Here is a 19,715-nt window from a genome sequence, read left to right as displayed (position 1 = left end):
TTTTTTTTTTTTTTTTTTTTTTTTTTTTTTTTTTTTTTTTTTTTTTTTTTTTGGTTTTTCGAGACAGGGTTTCTCTTTTCTTTTTTTGGTTTGAGACAGGGTTTCTCTGTAGCTTTGGGGCCTATCCTGGAACTAGCTCTTGTAGACCAGGCTGGTCTCGAACTCACAGAGATCCACCTGCCTCTGTCTCCCAAGTGCTGGGATTAAAGGCTTGAGCCGCCACCACCCAGCTTGAGGGAACATTTTCAGACAAGTATCCAGAATGCTATTTACATGGAGGAAATTTGAAACAATAACTTGTTTGTAGTTGTTGTTTTTTGCTCTTTTGGCTTTTGGAGGGTTCTTTGCTCTTGGAGGGTCTGCCACCCAGCTCCCAAGTCATGACATGGAGGCTTATTCTTTCTTATAAAGGCCTTAGCTTGTCTTGTTTCTAGCCAGCTTTTCTTATATTAAATTGTCCCATCTATCTTTTGCTTCGTGCTTTTATCTTTCTCTATTTCTGTATACCTTCTCTTTCCTTCTTTCTCCTTGACTTGCTGTGTAGCTGGGTGGCTGGCCCCCTGATGTCTTCCTCTCCTTGTTCTGTCTTGCTCCTTCTTCGCTCTCTCTACCCAGATTTCTCCTGTTTGTTCTCTCTTCTCCTGCCTTGCTATTGGCCATTCAGCTCTTTATTAGACCTAAAGGCAGACAAGGAACCACAACTTCACAGAGTTAAAACAAACGCAACATAAAAGAATGCAACACGTCTTTGCATCATTAAACAAATGTTCCACGGCATGAACAAATGTAACACATCTTAAAATAATATTCTACAACACTTGTTTGTTGACTAAACAGATGTAGATCCCTTGCCCGTGGGAGAGGTGCCTGTAAGGCATTAGGACTTGAGAGTGAGAATTAATCACAGAGCTAGTGACTTGCACAGGCCCTAGAGCTATTTTGTGATTCCTATAGCACAAGTATAAGCACCCCGGTCAGGCAAAGTCTAGCCATGAAAACAAGGATTTCATAGAGTTTCTGGTTTCTTTCTAGCATTAACAAAAATACATGACAAATATTGGTTCCACGGGGATCACGCAAAGATGGGGGAACAGACCACCAAAGCCTATTAAACCAGAAACAAACTTTTTCCCCCTTTCTTCTTTTTATTAATAATTTTCCTTGTTCTTGAGAATTTAATTTGTATATACAATGAAATATGAACATATCTACCATTTTACCCTTCTAGCCCCCACACTCTCCCCTCCCAACTGCCCCTTTTCTTCTTCTAGACAGGGTCTCATGCAGCCCTGGCTGACCTGGAACTGCCTATGTGGACCAGGCTGGCCTCAAAACTCAGACACCTACTTGTGCCTGCTTCAGGAGTGCTCAGTCTTTTGTTTCTCTAACCCTCTAAGTTCAGTCAGTGCTGCCAATAAATGCTTAGGTGTGGGACCATCCATTGGAGCACGGGCAGCCTACTAGTGTCCCTGCCTAGCAGCTATCACTAGCCAGCAGCGCCTCGGTCGGGGTGGGGCCTGGCCGGAAGAGGGCGCTTCTCGCCACTCCTCCGATCCTCTGGCTCTTTTTGCCTCACCTTCCGAGATGCAGAAACAAACTTTATTCCAGGAAAAAAAATAAAAAATGAATCTCCATAGGGCACAAAAAATTTTTATCAGCTAACTGAGATCACAGGCAGAGATGGACTTGTGAGGCTGTGGAAAAGGACGGTTTCTGAACCTGAACTCCCTCTTTTTATAGCAAGAAGCAACACGCATGAGTCGTGAACAGAGGAATTTTTACAATCTCGAGGTAAAACTCAGATACAAATTGGCTTTTTAAAAAACAATTTCCATTTACAGTTTTTCAGTTAAACTAGTGTTTGTATTTAGTCCATTGTTTTTCCCTGGTGCTCCCTGATAGTGTTTACCAAAAACTCTGCCCTTCCCCTGATACTGCCAATTTTGCATAGCAGGCAAGGGTATGGGAAGATGCACAGCCAAAAAGTCAGGTACATCCCATTATTTAAAAGTTAACTCAGCTCATGTCTGTTGTTAATCATGGGGGGCGGGGGGGGGGTGTTAGGACTCTCAGTTTGCAGAGGGATGCTTCGGTCTTGTAAACAGAGCAGCCAGTTGTTAAACAAAATAACCCTCTGCTGTTAAGAGTTAATCTTTAAGCTGCTGACAGCCTGCTCTCATTCTCCTAGGTTTACAACTTTGTATTTCTTTATTTATACATTCTGATTTTTGGAATCTACATTTCTAGTTTCTTATTCTTGGACTCTTCAGCTAGAGCCAGGAAGATTTTGACATTTTGTGCCTTCATGTTCATCCAGATGTAGGAAACTTTCATTTTCTTACTGTCCTCATAGTGACTCAGTTATTATCCGATACAGTGTTGCTCAATCTCCATGAGTTTGCCTACTTTGTACAGTTTCTATTACTATTGACGTCTAACTTTAGTCTATTCCAGTCATATAGAATATGCAGGTTATTTCAATTGCCAATATTTGTTGAGACAGTGTCTTAACATGTGACCAATTGTGGCGTCTGCACTACAGGATGGTTCGTGAGTCAGGCAAGGGGCTGGAGATTGAAACACACACACACACACACACACAGACCGAGACATGGGTCATCCTTGAGACAAGAATGCCCCTTTTATTGTGTTCCAGGGCAGCTTATCTAGGGCTCTCCTTGACTCATGGCCATGCCCTAGCTCTCAGGATTTTTCAGCTGCAAGCCCACCAGAAACCACTCCCCTGCCATCAGGAACTCATGAGGGTCTCGTGCTCAGAGCAGCTACAAGCATAGGAAAACAAGTTGTTTACTCTGTCAGACAAGGGGTCACAGAAAACTCAGAGTCTGAGGGTCTGCAGTCCCGAACAATCAATATTGGAGAAATTTCCATGGACTACTGAGAAGACTATATCCTCCCACATAGCTATCATCCAAATTGAAAGGAAGGAGTGCCTTGGGCAGAAAAATCTTCCACTAAGTGTGGAGGCAGTTTTGCTCATAGACAGCTGTAGGGGCTAGACTGAGGTGTGACCAGAGCCATTGGCTGGTGTCCTGAAGGATTTTGGAAACAGGTTTTTATTTTCTTTTTTTTTTTTTTGGTTTTTCGAGACAGGGTTTCTCCGTAGCTTTGGAGTCTGTCCTGGAGCTAGCTCTTGTAGACCAGGCTGGCCTTGAACTCACAGAGATCCGCCTCCTCTGCCTCCTGTGCTCGGATTAAATGTGTGAGCCACCACCTGCCCGGCTTGTGACTTCAGAGAGGGCCCCTTGACCTTTTTTCCCTATAAGCAGGGACCTGTGACTATCCTCTGGGAGAAGGATAGAAACAGCTCTGATCACAGAAGCCTGCTGGTGAGGCTGTGGTGAGAGCAGAGGAACTCAGCAGTAACCCTGAACTTCTGCTAGCCTCCCCCCACTGCACACCCCCCACCTGCCTCTCCTATGACATGCCCAGAGTGAATCTGAACTCTGAGACCTGTGTGTCCTGTCATTCTTTCACAGATGCATCGTCCCTTGTCTTAAACATCTGTGATCACCATGGTTTGGAGCTCGTCTCCTATGGAGGACTCTGTGTACACGGACGGTAAGAGAAGGGTTGTGCTTTTCTCTCCTCACCGTGTTTTCTGGATTCTTCTATTCAGCCAGAGAGAGCGCAGAAGCACTGAGAGCTGGGAGAGGGGATTCCTCCCCACAGAACAATGGTGACTGGGGCCCTAGGTGGGACCACATGTGCTCATATTCTCAGGGACAGGGAATAGAGAGGGTTTAGGACCTTGAGAGGCTGGGGACATCTGCACAGTTCTAGCTTACTGCGGACATGACAGAGTAGCCCAGACTTTCTAGGGTCATTGGTAATATCACTGTACTGACACGTTAACCAACTCTAGAGTTCTGCAGTTCACCTCTGATAGCTGATCCTTCCTACGAAGATATTTTGAATTTTCTGATACTTGCAAGTGGAAGCATCTCAGGTACCACATCTACAGGCAAACAGCATCAGAGAAAGCACTTAGAGACTTCTGAGGGGTCAGAGAACAGTATGGGTCTCTGTTGAAGAGAAGCTGAAGGAAGGGGAGTAAGAGATGGGTTAAAACACGTTGAAGTGGGAGAGGAGAAGCCCACAGGGATGTCATCAACTCCCACTCAACCAGCAACTCAGAGATTCTTCTGGACAAACATCACGGTGTTTAGCCATGTCTGTGGGTGGAGTTGGGGATTGATGCAGGTTCACAATTTAGACTGTGGAAAGTTCCATAGATGGCTTGGAAGAGTCATAGCTGCTGCATCTGTCTTTTGGTGACATTTGGTGACATGTAGTGCTGCAGAGTTGGTCCTAATCATGCCCACTTAGCATTTAAAAGAAAAAAACTAAAGTGTTCCTGGTCAAAAAATAATTACAGATATGCAATAAAGACAGATTCAGATAAAGAAGACCTCTGAATGGGCCACAGTGTTAAATGAATGTACATAGGCTTGGGAGAGAGAAGAAAAAGAGTAGAGTAAAAATGATATAAAAAGAGTATGGACAGTCATAGATTAAAGGAGTAAAAATATTAAAATAAATATTAAGCTTGTAGAAAAAGTCAGAGTAAAAACAATAAGCCATGTAAAAATAAAATATACCCAGAGAGTCTGGACTATGTATATTATTGTGTTTTCTTTGACTTTTTTTTTGAGTACTGAGAGATATTTGATTCTGACAGCTGCTAAAATAAACNCGCAATCATAGATAACAAGCTGGTAGCAGTTGAGAAACAGGTTTACCATATTTTAGATTTAAGCTGCCTACTCTTAAGATGTGAAAGGACTTTTCCCTACAATTTTGACTTATTTTATTTCAGTTTTCCCCCCTTTTCATGTGTGTATGGGGGTACACATGTTCTTGTGCCTTTGAGGCCTAAGGTTGGGAATTATCCTTAATTGCTCTTTCACCTTATTCCTTGGGGCAAGGCCTCTGGCTTAATCCAAGAGCTCACCCATATGACTAGTCTTTCTTGCTAGCCAGCCTATTCTGGAGGCCACCATACCCACCTGACATTTACATGGGTTGTGGGGGTCTGAATACTGGTTCTCAGGATGCTATGACAAGCTTTTTAATGTTTGAGTCATCTCCCCAATCCCTCAATTTAGTTATTTATTTTAAATAAAACAACCTGGGGCTGGAGAGATGGCTCAGCAGTTAAGAGCACTGGCTACTCTTCCAAAGGACCAGGGATCATTTCCCAGCACCCACATAGCAGCTCACAACTGTCTGTAACTGAAGTTCTAGCGGATCTAACTCCCTCACACAGACATACATGCAGGCCAAATACCAACACACATTTTAAAAGAATTTAAATATTTTTTTTTTCCGAGACAGGGTTTCTTTGTGGCTTTGGAGCCTGTCCTGGAACTAGCTCTATAGACCAGGCTGGTCTCGAACTCTGCCTGCCTCTGCCTCCCGAGTGCTGGGATTAAAGGCGTGCGCCACCATTTTAAAGATATTTTGACTTCAAAATCTGGTCTAAGGATATGTTGCCTTGGAAAAGAGGTTGTGCTTTTGTTTCCACAGAGGATGAGAACCTGTGGATTTCTTCCAGACTAATGTGGTTTGATGCACCAAGACCACCTGAAAGGTTGCTGTGAACACTCTCAAAAATTACTTTGCCCAACAAAAGCACTAAGCCCTTTGGAAAGAACTACGCCCGAATTCTCTAAATGATTATTTATAAATGTTTGTTTACATTTAAAGAGGGATATGCTATAGAGATTTGCATTGGTATGTTCTTGGTCTATTGATGGAGGAAGGTCATTGGTTAATTAAATAAAGAAACTGCTTGCCCTGATAGGTTAAAACATAGGTGGGAGGAGTAAACAAGAGGAAGAGGAAGTGAGGTAAGACTCCTCAGACAGACTCGACAGCTCTGCTCTCTGGAGCAGAGACGCCAGGCTCTGCTCTCCCAGGCAACTCCGACCCAGGATGGACGTAGGCTAGAATCTTCCTGGTAAGCGCACCTTGGGGTGCTTACACACATTATTAGAAATGGGCTAAATTAATATGTGAGAATTAGCATAGAAGAGGCTAGATAGAAATGGGCCAAGCAGTCTTTAAATGAATGCAGTTTGTGTGTTGTTATTTCAGGCATAAGCTAGCAGGAGGCTGGGGTGCTGGGGACGCAGCCCTGCTGCTCCTATTTCAACAGTCTACTGCTACAAATTTTAGGTCAATTTTGTTATATATGTGTGTGTGTGTGTGTGTGTGTGTGTGTGTATTTCTGCTCTGATTAAGGTATTATGTTTGTGAAGCTCATTTAAGAATGTAATGAATAATTAAGAAATACAGGTTAATAGGTAGTCATCTATAATAGTCAAGTTTGTAGTCATGTTAGTTAGGTTTTCTAGGTATATAGAGATATATTTCATTTAGATAGATAATCTTCAAACCTTTCAAAGACCTATGGAATATGACATTTAAAATGTTTTAGGAACTTAAGACTTTTCATGACAATGAGACACATCTGCTCCTGGCAGCAACAATCTACTTCAAGCGGATGATGGAAGATGGGCATCAAAGAGCGCTCCTTATGGATGGAATTTGTTAGAAACTGCTCTTGCCTGTATTGCTTGATATTATGCTGTATGAACTGGACATGCAGGACCCACAGAGAAATGACTGCTGTACTTGCCTAGTCTTGGAACTGCCATTGCTAATGGTGACATGACAGCTTCCCCACAGCAGGAACTGCAGGGATGCACAGATGCACAGAGACCCAGAGCATGCTGGGAAAGTGTGTTGATGGCTATCCAGGTGAAGGTAAGTGTGAATTGTGAAATTCCTTTCTGCCCTTCAGCCCCAGATTAAAACAGGACAAAGGTTACGACAAATAATCTATTACAGGACATTAGCATTCTCATCAGATACAGTAAGCAGGAGGTTTGTAACCTGAACTTCAACTTAGGGTTGAATTTGAGACTCTGTATATATTCTGTAATTCAAAGCTACTTCACAAACATTCCCCTAAAATCAGTAGTTTAAAACCACATCTTATTATTACAGTTGAGGCTTTTGTAAGTTGAATCAGTTAAAGAAGGTCCTAGTACTTCAGATTCTCATGTAGTTTTTCCTTCCTTCCTTCCTCTCTTCCTTCCTTTTTATGCTTCTTCATCCTAAAAGTTTAAGTTTGAGTGTGTGTGTTTGTGTGTGTGTGTGTGTGAGAGAGAGAGAGAGAGAGAGAGAGAGAGAGAGAGAGAGAAGATGATGAGTTTCTATTGCATTGCTTATAAATTCCTGTCTGAAGGTTATTTACAGGGCCTTGGGAACCTTTTCAGGGAGAGTTGGGACCTTCATAGCCCCCCCTTTCCAATTTGTCACATTTCTAGTCTATCATGAAACTCTGAAATCCTGAACTCTGCGGGAGTTGATGGGAGTGACTGTTCCCTATTGGTCCCCACCCCCTTGGTGAGAATGGTCACCTCATTAAAGTAGTTCCCACACTCATCTGGAGCAGGAGTTGGGGAGCTGAGCAGAGCAGAAGTCTGGACTCTCACTAGGTCAGTTCTCTCTCTTATAACCTGTGTAACAAGTTCCGGGTCTGCATCAATGGAAAATAGCTTTTCAATGTCTTATTTAGCATGCATTAAATGTACAAAAGAGCCGGTTTTATTATGCAGTTTTCACACATGTATAAAACATACTTTGATCATATTCACTGTTACCTTTTATTTAAAACTATCTTTGATTCTGGTTCATGTACATTGCTTTGTGACTGATCATCAGGTAGCAAGCTATTTCTCCTCTTCCTTTCCTTCTCTTTCTGTTCTTCCTCCCTTCTTTCCCCCCTCTTCCTTCCCTCCTGATGGAGGAAGGTCATTGGTTAATTAAATAAAGAAACTGCTTGCCCTGATAGGTTAAAACATAGGTGGGAGGAGTAAACAGAACAGGATGCTGGGAGGAAGAGGAAGTGAGCTCAGACTCGACAGCTCTGCTCTCTGGAGCAGAGACGCCAGGCTCCGCTCTCCCAGGCAGCTCCGACCCAGGATGGACGTAGGCTAGAATCTTCCTGTTAAGCGCACCTTGGGGTGCTTACACAGATTATTAGAAATGGGCTAGTCCAGGTGCAAGAGTTAGCTGAGAAGAGGCTGGATATAATGGGCAAGCAGTGTTTAAAAGAATACAGTTTGTGTGTTGTTATTTCAGGCATAAGCTAGCCAGGCGGCCGGGGTGCTGGGGACGCAGCCCAGCGCACTTATTACTACACCCTCCCTCCCTTTCTCATTTTCTTCCTCCCTCCTGTCCTTAAGTCTTTTTTTCTGTTCCTTTCTTCTTCTCTTCCTGGTCCTCTTCTTTTTTTCTCCTTCTGTTTCTCTCTGTGTTTTTTTCTTTCCTTCCTCCTTCTCCTCCAGTGTCACTGAGCTGAAGGGTGGGTTTTAAGGTGTTTACAAGGGAATCTAAACACATGGATTTAGGATAGTGAGGAGTAGACCTGGATTGTGCTCTCAGGCAAACCTGAGATCAATAACGTTCTTCTCTTGAATTGTGTTCCAGTCTCACAGAGAACGTGCATTTTCCTCTTACTTGAGAACTTGAATTCACCCAGACTCTCTCAGGCCTCCCCCCCAAAGCCCTTCCCCAGTTTGGTTTTCTACCACATTTGTTTGTGTCCTGTGGATTCTGATTGCTTTGATGATCCTGTTTAAATAGCAGAGTAGTAGGTTTCATACTTAAGATAGTAATAAAGTAACAAATCCTATTTAATTACAAACAACACAACCTGTTTTTAGATGGTAATCTCAAGAAAGAGAATGAAAAAAAAAGTGTGAATCTTGAACTATTGAACCATGAAATGTCCGAGGAATGTAGACTGAACCTTGCATCGTACACCAAAGACAAGGTTGTCTGTGTTTTTCTTCTGTGATCACAGCTGTGTGTATGAGGAAATGAGTGCAAGGCCAGAAAACAGTTTAAAATTCTGTAGGAAGACATGGCAGGAAGAAATGAGTCTGTAGAGGAACGAGGTAAACCCAAACTCTGACCCTCAGCCATTATGCGGCCAATTCTATGCTAAGGTTCAAAGCATTCATCACTAATATGGAGACCAGCGGACTCTGAGGCACTGTGCAGCTCTAAAACTGTGAGGTTAAGGAGACAGTCACACACCTCAGCATAGATGTCCTTTGTAAGGTACACGTCACTGTAAGGCTGCAAGGCAAGGGATGTTAGGATGACCACAACATGGGGAGGGTTTCTGAAAGTCTCAGAATCTGAGTCCCTGTGAAGTGCCCAGTGTTGAAGCTTCCAGGACAAATTAGAAAAAAAACTGGAAAAAAAAAACAAAGGCAAACAGAAAGGCAAAAACAATCAGGGGTTTATCACGTGCTGCAATAGGCTCTCAGGTACCCACAAGGGAGTTTGAGGTCAGCCTGGTCTACAAACTCTAGTTCCATGACATGCTCCAAAGCTACAGAGAAACCCTATCTCGAAACAGCCCCCTCCAAATTTTTTTCTTTGACTTTAGCAACTAGGGAAATAAAATCACTTTAACGTTTAATTTTGCACCATTAGAGTGGATGGACACAACCAAACAGCTGACAACTAATACTGAAGAGGCTGTAGGGAAAGGGAAACACTTATTCATTACTGCTAGGATTGCAAACCAGAGAAAACCACTCTGAAAAACAGGGTGCAGAATCCCCAAAAAGGAAAGAATAAATCGGCCATCAAACTCCGCTGTATCACTCGTAGCCTTGTGCAGCCCAAAGGACTCAGCATCACATGCACAGATATTTCCTCAGACATGTTACTGCCACTCCACCCACAGTCGTTAGGAAATGGAAACAACCCCCGTGTCCTTCAGTGTGCACACGACAGAATCCTTCTCAGCTGGAGAAGGAATGAAATCCTAGCGGATGGAACTAGACGATATTTGTGTTTAAGTCATCTAGACCCAGATAGACCACACTGTGTGTCCTCTCTCTCCTGTGTTTCCTATTTCCAAATCCTCAGGTGTGAGGATACAGCCTGAAGTCATCACAGAAATGAGACAATTAAAAGCAGACCGTGGTGGGGGCACTAGAGAGGAGAATAGCAAGATACAAGTGATGTGAAAGGGAAAATGGCGAAGGGGAGAGAGCAAACGTAGGGGAGAAAACAATATAGAAAGAACGGGAGGGAAGGGAACAAATCCTTAAATTATGTGACAACATCATGGGGAATCACATTATCTCATATTTACCTAGATCACATGTGTGTGCTTGCAGGTTTATGTCAGCTTGACAAAACTAGAGTTATGTAGGAAGAGGGAACCTCAACTGAGAAAATATGGCTTGTAGGCACAGCTGTGGCACATTTCCCTAATTAATAACTGAGGTAAAATGGCCCAGCCCATTGTAAGTGGTGGCACCCATAGGAAGGTGGTTCTGGGTGTATAAGACATTAGACTGAGGAAGCCTGCAGGAGCCAGCCCGTAACCAGCAATTCTCCATGGCCTCTGCTCCAGGCCTGCCTCTAGGCTCCTGCCTTGAGTTTCTATCCTGACTTCCCTGGCTGATGGACTACAAGCTGTAAGATGGAGTAAACCCTTTCCTTCCCAAGTTTCTTAGGACCATGGTGTTTATCACAGCAACAGAAACCTAAGACAACAGATAGGGTATTTGTAGAACTGTAATTTTCAATGGAGTTATGCACTTGGGGTCATAATGCTCTCCCTCAAAGTCCCGGACTACCTACTCCAAGTCTCACTACCAGGTATGAGGTACTCCCCTTTGAGTTGTTGGCCAGAGGAGTGTAAGAGACTCCCCAAACAACATAGGCTATTATGTTGTCCTTGAAGGTAAGGACCCATGGCTAAAGACACCACACTCTTCTGACACAGGACTTGGAGGATTCAAGCTGGGACTTCCCTGAAAGCCTCCCCTCTGAGGACTCGCTTCCATAACACCAGCGGGGACTGTGCCAGATGCCAGGGGAGAAAGGTGACCAATAGCCCTACCTTGCTGTGATGCCCATGACCCCAAACAACAACCAGCATGGCAAGATAGACCCCAAAGTTCATATCTTGACAGTCATCAACAGCTATCTAATTGGACCTAAGCCTTGATAAACATGAAGGAAATTATGCCTGATACTGAGAGAATTAGCCAACCATTAAGGGCTACTAAAGTCAGGGATCTTAGAGGAAAATATACTACTGCCAACTACCTAAACCAGTATAATTCCTAACTCCAGTTTAAATGTTTATTCTTATAACCACAGATAGGTTTAACTCTCATGAATGATTTAACATAACTTAAATTAGTAAGCCTCTGTCCCAGATATAAAAAGCCAGACAGTGGCACCTGCACTCAGGCGACAAAGGGGCACAGAAGCAGCTGGTTACACAGATGTTTACAGAGAGATCGAAATAGAGAACCACAAAGAATACAGTCTACTTGTAAGATACGTTTTGACTTCTTAACTGTGAAACTAGGTATAAAATCACTCTGCACCCCTTACTTTTGACCTGCTAAGTCCTGCATAAAGTAACTCCAGACCCCACAGGCATGACAAGAGTCATCTGAACACAATGGACGCTCAATCACTCATCTTGCCTGTGTTCTCAGCACCTGTCAATCTGCTCCCTCCACCCAGGCTCTGGCTCTTGCCTCCTCTGCCTGTCATTGGGGCTTGAAGATGTCAGTTATCCTCATTTGCCCCTGTACTGTCAGACTCCTCATCCCATTGCCATTTTCTCAGAGGTAAGCTACTTGCTTACAGCTCTCAACCTCCATGTTCAGCCTCCACATCCAAAAGAAAGGAAGAGAGAAAGAAAGGAAGAAAGAAAGAAAGAAAGAAAGAAAGAAAGGAGAGAGAGATGGATGGATGGAGGGAGGACTCAGAAAAAGAAAGAAAGAAAACCACTCCTAGAATTTTATATCCAGAAGGATGTTTTCTACTTACTATGGGTAAATCCCATGCAAGCATCTTCATGTAAAATATCCCTCTCAATCTAAGACAGCTTCACAAAGGCTCAGACTGAAACTTCACTGCTCCCGTGGATGCAGGCAGTGAGCCCTATGATACGCAATCCGGACGTGATTGTTTCCTTGGAATTCCACTGCTGCCACACCTCTTCTCCCATCCCCCAGTTCCCTCCCTGAAACTCTGCTGGGATGCAGGCCCAGGTGAGAAGCTCATCTTCAGGAGGGGGACCACAAGACTCCTCTAGAAAACCTTCACACACAGCCCTAAAGTCCAGGAGGAGCCCTGAGTACTATAGAAAGATGTCTTTTACCTCTTCCTCTCATCAGGCGTGTGGTGCATGCCTTTAATCCAAGTACTTGGGAGGCCCAGGAAGACAGATCTCTGAGTTCGAGGCCAGTGTGGTCTACAAAGCGATTTTCAGGACAACCAGGGCTACAGAGGAACTCTGTTTTGAAAACCAACCAAACAAAAGAAAACTAAAGCTAAAAAAGCAACGTTAGAATGCAATAAAACCAAAACCAAACAGGCTAGCTCTTTCCCATTTGAGTCGTATGCACAGGCTCTGTTTCTCAGCTGCACCTTTTATTTATTAAAAATCATTAAAATTAATTAAAAATTCATGTAAAACTGGAACATTGCAATAATAAAACCAGGATGTAGTATTGAAAACTGTTATCACCCACCCCTCCCACCTGTCGTGGCACAAACAGATCTGGAGCTTGGCCTCCCAGTCTCCAGGCGCAGGCCTTTCCACAGCAAGGCTCCTTCCTGTCTCCATGTTGAAGTCATGGCCAAGCATGTCTTCTGAACAATGGATGCCGCAAAGTCCTCCCCCTTAAATAAAGTATCTCTTCAAGGACCACAGCACAGGACTTTGCAGGCCTCTGGCCCAGGCTCTGGCTAAAAAGGAAGCAACTGTTGAGGCCCATGCTGGCACAGGGATTTTACAGGGTGGGTTTGGACTTGGGCATGCCCCAGTGCTCTGGGCGGCTTGTTAAAGCCCAGGCTTCTATGTCTCACTCTCCAGTTTTTGGTTCTGTGGTAGTGAAGAGGGTGCCTGAGTGGATTAAGACATTTAATCAGTGCCCAGGTGACCCTGACGCTGCTGCACCTCAGACTGGCTGTTGAGAAGCACAGTCAGGTGAAGCTAAGCCATGGGCCAGGCAAAGAGATTTGACAGATTGCATCCCTCTAGAGAGCAGAGCGCTAGGGAATCAATTCCACACCTGAAAACCAAACAAGTTCTTTCCTATTTACATCAAATACATAATCCCCTTAAATGGCTGCAGTTTGCTGGTCCTACTCTGAGAGATCACACCTAGAGATTGTTAGATTGGCTGGTGGTTCTCAGAACTCTACTCTCTGCCCTTGACCTTTAGACAATGGAACTAACTAAAGGGAACACAAGAAGTGGGAAAAGTGGCCTTTTCAGATCCCCGGAGAAGAAAATGCCTTCTACCAGGATACATGAACTCATTTACCTCGATTTCGTTTCATCCGGAGTTTGCAAGCCAGCGACACGATGAGAAACTGCACAACCACCCTTTCTGATGCCAACCCACGAATGTACACCACCATTAAATGCTCTTCCGGCTCAATTGTTATCAAAACCTTGTAGGTATCCTGAAAGAGTGGAATTAGTTCATAATCCAAACCTGGGAAGGGAAGATGATGCTCAGTTAGGAGCAGCAGCAACAACCCCCAGGAAGACTGCCGGTTAAGATGGTAGAAGTAAAAAGAAAAGTGCATTTTGAGGGGCCCACATATACTTGGCTGACATCTTATGTACCTTTATAAAAGATGCTGGATAAGGGACCCACTGGGCCATGTAGTGTGATGACAATTACCAGACCATGTTCAACTGTCTTATTCTCCAAGAGCACAGGCTCCTACCATACTCACCAAACAATCCTTTGACGACCCACAACTCCAGGCGGATGGGCATAAAAGTCACAGAAAAACTCAAAGTCTGATACGTCCCAGGGAAAGCACCACCAAAGCTCTGGGAATACATGGGAAAACTGAACCGCCTCCTTGCCCTGTAAGAAAGTGGCTTGAAAAGATCTTTTAAGGCTCTAACTTCTTCTTAATGGTGCCTCTGCCCTCTCCTTCCCATTGCTCCACCCCAAGCCAGTGCTTCTCTTTCAATTATTATCGGTTTACAGTCTCTCTTGCCATATGTAGTCCCGAGAACACTACTCAAGGATCCAAGCATGGGTATTGACTAGGGACCTTCTGCCGATGAACCAGCCATGTCTGACCTGGGACACCACGTGCCAAAAATCTCAAGTCAGGTGAAGCTGTGGTCAATGGAGCCCACACCTTCTCTGAGGAGTTCCTTATCCTCAAAGACTCCATAGTTTCATTTTGGTCCATCTCTACCTCACATAGGGTCTGTCCTGCAGTCCCAACCTTATACTAACTTCCAGGGTATACAATGGAGTCCCTGGACACAGACCTCAGTTCTGTCGGGCTGAAAGTCATTCAGCTAATTGTTGGCAGAAATCTAGATTGCCCATGAGGAAGCCAGGTCTGAAACCCTGAAGGGAAGGAATCTGCACTTTGCCCCAAGGTCTGAGGAGAGGTGAGAATGCAGGATCCTTTCTAAGTGGGCTTTTAGAGTCCCCAAGATAGTTGGCACCTGGAGGAAGCCAGTGGGCTTGCTCATATGTGCGTACTTCCCTGACCCTCCTCCCTCAACCCAGCACACTCAACACTACCTGTTTCTGTTTTCATCCTGCTCCTCTCTCGTGTCTCCAGTTTCACTGGGACTATGGCTTCTCTTCGGTCCCTGACCACTCATGCTCATGGTTGGTAGCCTGCCAGAGCACTATTGGGTCTGTGAGTGGTGGGAGTCAGATCCATCCTGAAGCTTTGGAATCGACCTACCCCCTTAAATTGGCTTCCGGGTTGCCCACCTCACTAACAAGCCTATTGAAGCAAATAATTTACCACACTTGTGAGTGTGTTGTGCTCGAGAGTCTGAGATACACACGCTGAGGACTTTGAAGTCCTGATAGAGGACTGCGATTTCTGAAACCAACAGAACGGGGCTGTTGGGACTTGAGTATTATCAGAATTCTTCCAAGCCAGAAGCAATCAGGAAGGCTGTGTGCAGAACCCTGGCTGCTGAACCTTGGGTGCAGGCCTGATTTGACTGTTTCCATGTGTGATCTTGGGCCCTTATTTTAGTAAACAAGAGTTATTGAGACAGAAACGGAAAATAAGAAGTAGGGCAGGAAAGGCAGCTCAGGAGTTAGAGCTGCTGTACCTCAGTTACTGCTGGACTCTTGTCTGATAGAGTCTCAGGGGATGATGCTTTTGCTCTGCCCAGGCATGTTCAACCCTCCAGCTGGTAAGGAAGGCTGCAGCCACTTTGCTGCCTGAACACTTTCCTTTCAATATGGTTATCAATTAATAAACTACTTAGTGTATTGTGTGCATGCACACATGTGCATACCTGTAGAGATCAGAGGACAACTCTTGCTTGGTTCCCTCATTCCAATTTTAGGTGAATTCCAGGGAACCAGCACTGTGTGAAAATTGACTTACACACAAAATCATCCCACTGGCTCTATAAAAACCTCGTCTTTAAAAAGGAGGGTTTTACTTATTTTTATTTTATGCCTTTGAGTTATACCTTTACTTATTTTTACTTTATGGCTTCTACTTTGTATGTGTACCACATGCAGTAGTACCCAGGGGACGCCAGGAGAGGGCATCAGATTCCCTTCCCCATGCGTCACCCAAAAGTGGAGTTATAGGCAGTTTTGACCTGCTGCTGACAACTGATATCCAGACCTCTGCAAGAGCCGAAGTACTTTTAACTCCAGAGCCATCTGTCTAAACTGTACTAAAGCAATTTTAAGATGGCGCCTTCTTGAACTAGAGGTCCTGAGACACAGTCTTTCTCCATTTCTCCTGCTTCCATATTTTGTTCTTTCTCCTGCCTTTTCTTTCTTACTTTTTTTTTTGGTAGTGGAAATTGAACCTAGAGCCTCCCACCAGATACAGGAACCGTATTTTCAAAAACTGATGCTTTGCCATGGCTCCTGATGTTGCACAGATGTGTGTATAGATCTAACACCCTCTGTTAAGGTTGCAAATCCAGGTCAAATTGTCTTCACGTGTCTTTGGGCTTTATCATCTGCTATGGCCCACCTCTGTGTCTCACTGAGCACCCTTCCTTCATCAGGCAAAGCCCTTGGGTGGCATCAACAGACCTCGAACTTTCAAGAACTCAGCCACCATACCCTGAGTTTGCACAGCACCGCCAATTGTGTGGCTACAGTGTGGTTTCCATGTTACCAAGTGTTCCTCATAACTAGAGGGTTTTACTGTCTGCCTGCCAAGCCCCAGGAAAGACAAAGGTTGGGTTCAGATCCCGGTCAACAATTTTCTCCAGTGTCTTTTAAGCAGTGACAATCTCTAGGACAACCATTCCCCCAATCTCTTTTCATGCCTGCTCGGCCATGTGACCAGCCTGACATCAGGAGGGGAAAGCCATTGTCCCAGGGTTGTAGTGTTGAATGACAGAGCTGCTGGTCAGGGCTCTTGACACCAGTGAAGATATCAAGATGCTGCTGCTCCAGGCTGGGCCTGAGGGGCAGAATCAGGTAAGGGTCCCAGGTCTGACTCAGCAAGAGAATGAACTCATGCCGCTCATGTCTGGAATTAGGCCACAGGGTTAAGGTGTAATAAAGCGATGGAAGCAAACACCAAGAGAGTTCATGGCTATGGCCTCAGCCTGGGCTGGAGAGGCAGCTCAGACAAGGATCTTAGGTCACATTGGACAAGAAAAGTCAAGTATGTAGCCTCCATCTGTGCCTGGGCCTGGAGGAATAGCCTGACTGGGTGGAGAAGTGTGAGATTCATGGTCAGAATCAACTAGAGTGGGTGAAGAATTACTTCTTGCTTGAGCCTGGGCCTCCTGGAAGGAGAGTAGGTAGAGGGGACCTACTGTGAGTCACCAAGACAGCCCAAAGGTGCAGTACTTCCAATGACCATGAGGGGCAGCATGGGGGCAGTGCTGCTTAAGATGCAGAGTCAGCATTTGAGAAGTATGCCTGTCAGGACATTGGAGCTTCCTCCTGGGCCTCAGCCTGGAGGGCAGAGTCTCTGGATGACAGGAGTGGGAGAGGGAGTGGAGAAAGGGGTGCCTAATCAGACTAGTTTGCTTTTAATTGAAGTGTTTTTAGTTTGTCTTCCTCTTTATGTGTGCCGCCAGGAATCCCAGCTCTCACTTCAATCACACTAGCTACATACAGTGTTCTTCCATGTTTATTATTTCAAAATAAACAGGATCCACAGTCGTGACTCAGTTTTGAAAAACACCAGAGACTGGAATACAAGGACTCGGTAAATGCAGCTTTACTAAAACTTGAAAATCTTCCTGGTCTCTTCAATTTGTTTTGCATTAGTGGGAGGCTTTCTCTGGCTACCAGTCTGCAGGAACTTCTTCACATTGGGCAGGCTGCTGATTCTGCTCTTCAGGGCCTGTAATCCAGAAAACACAGCCTGAGAGTCAGAACTGCTCGTGTGCACAGCGTAAAACATTGAGCATCTCCCGGCACACAACCAACTGCATCCTTGTAACAGGCTCAGAGAAGATATGAGAGGAATGAAAAATCCATGATCTAGAAAGCACAGCTCAGCATAGTTTCCTGAAGACCTCCTTTGACATCCAATGGGGAGGAGGCCTGGACTTTGAAGGAGTTATGGTTTTGTTCCTGGGACCCTGGCTGCTGCTCCTGAAGAGCCTTGTGTTATCAGTCCCAAGGCAACTGCCTGCTAGGTCTCTAATGATCTTGAGAAACCCTGTGTTCCCTTTGTGGGATGTCATTGATTTGTTACCTGCTGACTTTGTTGCATTTCTCCCCAAACAATAATATAAAAGATGCTCTATATTTTAATCAACCGTGGTAGTTTGACATTCCTCGTAGGAGCGTGAAGATTGGAAATGTTAAGCAGGAGTAACAGAGATAAGAAAGAAACACAGAGACCCAGGATCGTGTTGGAAAGGCAACTCAGTGCCCCTGCACACTGAGCTCGACATTCTGAGTTCATCCGTGGTTAATTTTCCATAGACTTTTATACTCCAATCCAAAAGGGTGGTGCGAAGGCAAAAGACTGCTTTACCATGATACAAAAGACAACCAGAACAGTTACTTGCTCCAATACTTTGAGCCATCTATCCACTGACTCCTGAGTAAAGCGTATGTTGGTTGGTGCAGTGAGAAAACCTTAGGCCAAGTATCCTGCAGTCAGCCATTCCCAAAGTCAAAACTCCTACTTCAAGAGAAGAAGAAGAAGGATGCTAGAAATCTCTGCCTTTGGTTAGGAGTGAGAGTATCTACCTTTATGGCCCAATTTAATGTCGTAAACAGCGCTTAACCAACCATAGGTCAGGGTGTGTAGCCAAACTTGTTAACAACTGTGAGCAATCAAAATAATCTCAAACTCTCTGACCTTCAGACAAGGTGGCATAGGCTCACATATTTGCGTCTTTACAAGCTCCTGGGCCCTAAGGTGTGAGTAAGTAGGTCATGGAGTTGAGGAAGTGCAAAAAGTTCTGGAAGAAACCTGCCAGGCAGAATTTCACCAAAGAAGTCGTTGAGTCCTGATAGAGTATATTTATTAGTCAAAAGGCAATCCAAAGTAAACTGTGTGTGAACTGTTAAAAGACACTGGAACTCAAAGTCTCAGGTCATTAACATCAGAGGTCCTTCAAGTTCAGTAAATGATCCCAGAGGATGGCAGCCCACGTCTATGAAGCAAGAGGCCACAGTACCAAAGTTAATGTGGGGCCTTAAAGGGACAGGCTGAAGCCTGGCTTGGGAAACACTAGATGTTTGGTGGAAAGGAGCCTAGAAACTTGGTTGTTCTTTACCACATTAACAAATTAGAGAATCTTTGCACATTTCTGACTTTTATTTTTTTATTTTTTTTTAGTGGTTTTATGTTGTTTTAATTTTTTTTAATATAATTTTTTNAAACTGTGTGTGAACTGTTAAAAGACACTGGAACTCAAAGTCTCAGGTCATTAACATCAGAGGTCCTTCAAGTTCAGTAAATGATCCCAGAGGATGGCAGCCCATGTCGATGAAGCAAGAGGCCACAATACCAAAGTTAATGTGGGTTCTTAAAGGGACAGGCTGAAGCCTGGCTTGGGAAACACTAGATGTTTGGTGGAAGGGAGTCTAGAAGCTTTGTTGTTTTTTACCACATTAACAAATTAGAGAATCTTTGCACATTTCTGACTTTTATTTTCATTTATTTTTTTTTATGGAGACAGTGTTTTACTATATTGTCTTGGCTGTGTGATCTTTATTCTTTTTTTAAAATGATTTATTAAAATTTCTGTCTCTTCCTTGCCACCGCCTCCCATTCCTCTCTTCCTCCCCTAATCAAGTCCCCCTCCCTAGTCAGCCCAAAGAGCAATCAGGGTTCCCTGCCCTGTGGGAAGTCCAAGGACCACCCACCTCCATGCAGGTCTAGTAAGGTGAGCATCCAAACTGCCTAAACTCCCACAAAGCCAGTTCGTGCAGTAGGATCAAAACCCATTGCCATTGTTCTTGAGTTCTCAGTAGTCCTCTTTGTCTGCTATGTTCAGTGAGTCCGGTTTTATCCCAGGCTTTTTCAGACCCAGGCCAGCTGGCCTTGGTGAGTTCCTGATAGAACATCCCAATTGTCTCAGTGTGTGGGTGCACCCCTCGCGGTCCTGAGTTCCTTGCTGGTGCTCTCTCTCCTTCTGCTCCTGATTTGGACCTTGAGATTTC

At 44.5% G+C, this 19,715-nt stretch overlaps 1 protein-coding gene across 1 annotated transcript in view; it reads left to right on the top strand.

Annotated features, from left to right (window-relative positions):
- Nucleotides 1-7,499: 7,499 nt before the first annotated feature.
- LOC126491187 (glutathione S-transferase A2-like) overlaps nt 7,500-19,715 on the top strand; it is a 147,131-nt gene continuing 134,915 nt past the window's right edge. Inside the window, exon 1 of the mRNA XM_050126674.1 lies at nt 7,500-7,529. The gene's annotated coding sequence lies outside the window, so the exon portion shown is untranslated. The remainder of the gene's footprint in view (nt 7,530-19,715) is intronic.

This window comes from Alexandromys fortis, unplaced genomic scaffold (assembly GCF_014885135.2).
Source record: "Alexandromys fortis isolate MF-2015 unplaced genomic scaffold, M_Fortis_MF-2015_v1.1 scaffold_22, whole genome shotgun sequence".
Taxonomy (NCBI): Eukaryota; Metazoa; Chordata; class Mammalia; order Rodentia; family Cricetidae; genus Alexandromys; species Alexandromys fortis.
This window is presented reverse-complemented; position numbering and strand designations above follow the sequence as displayed.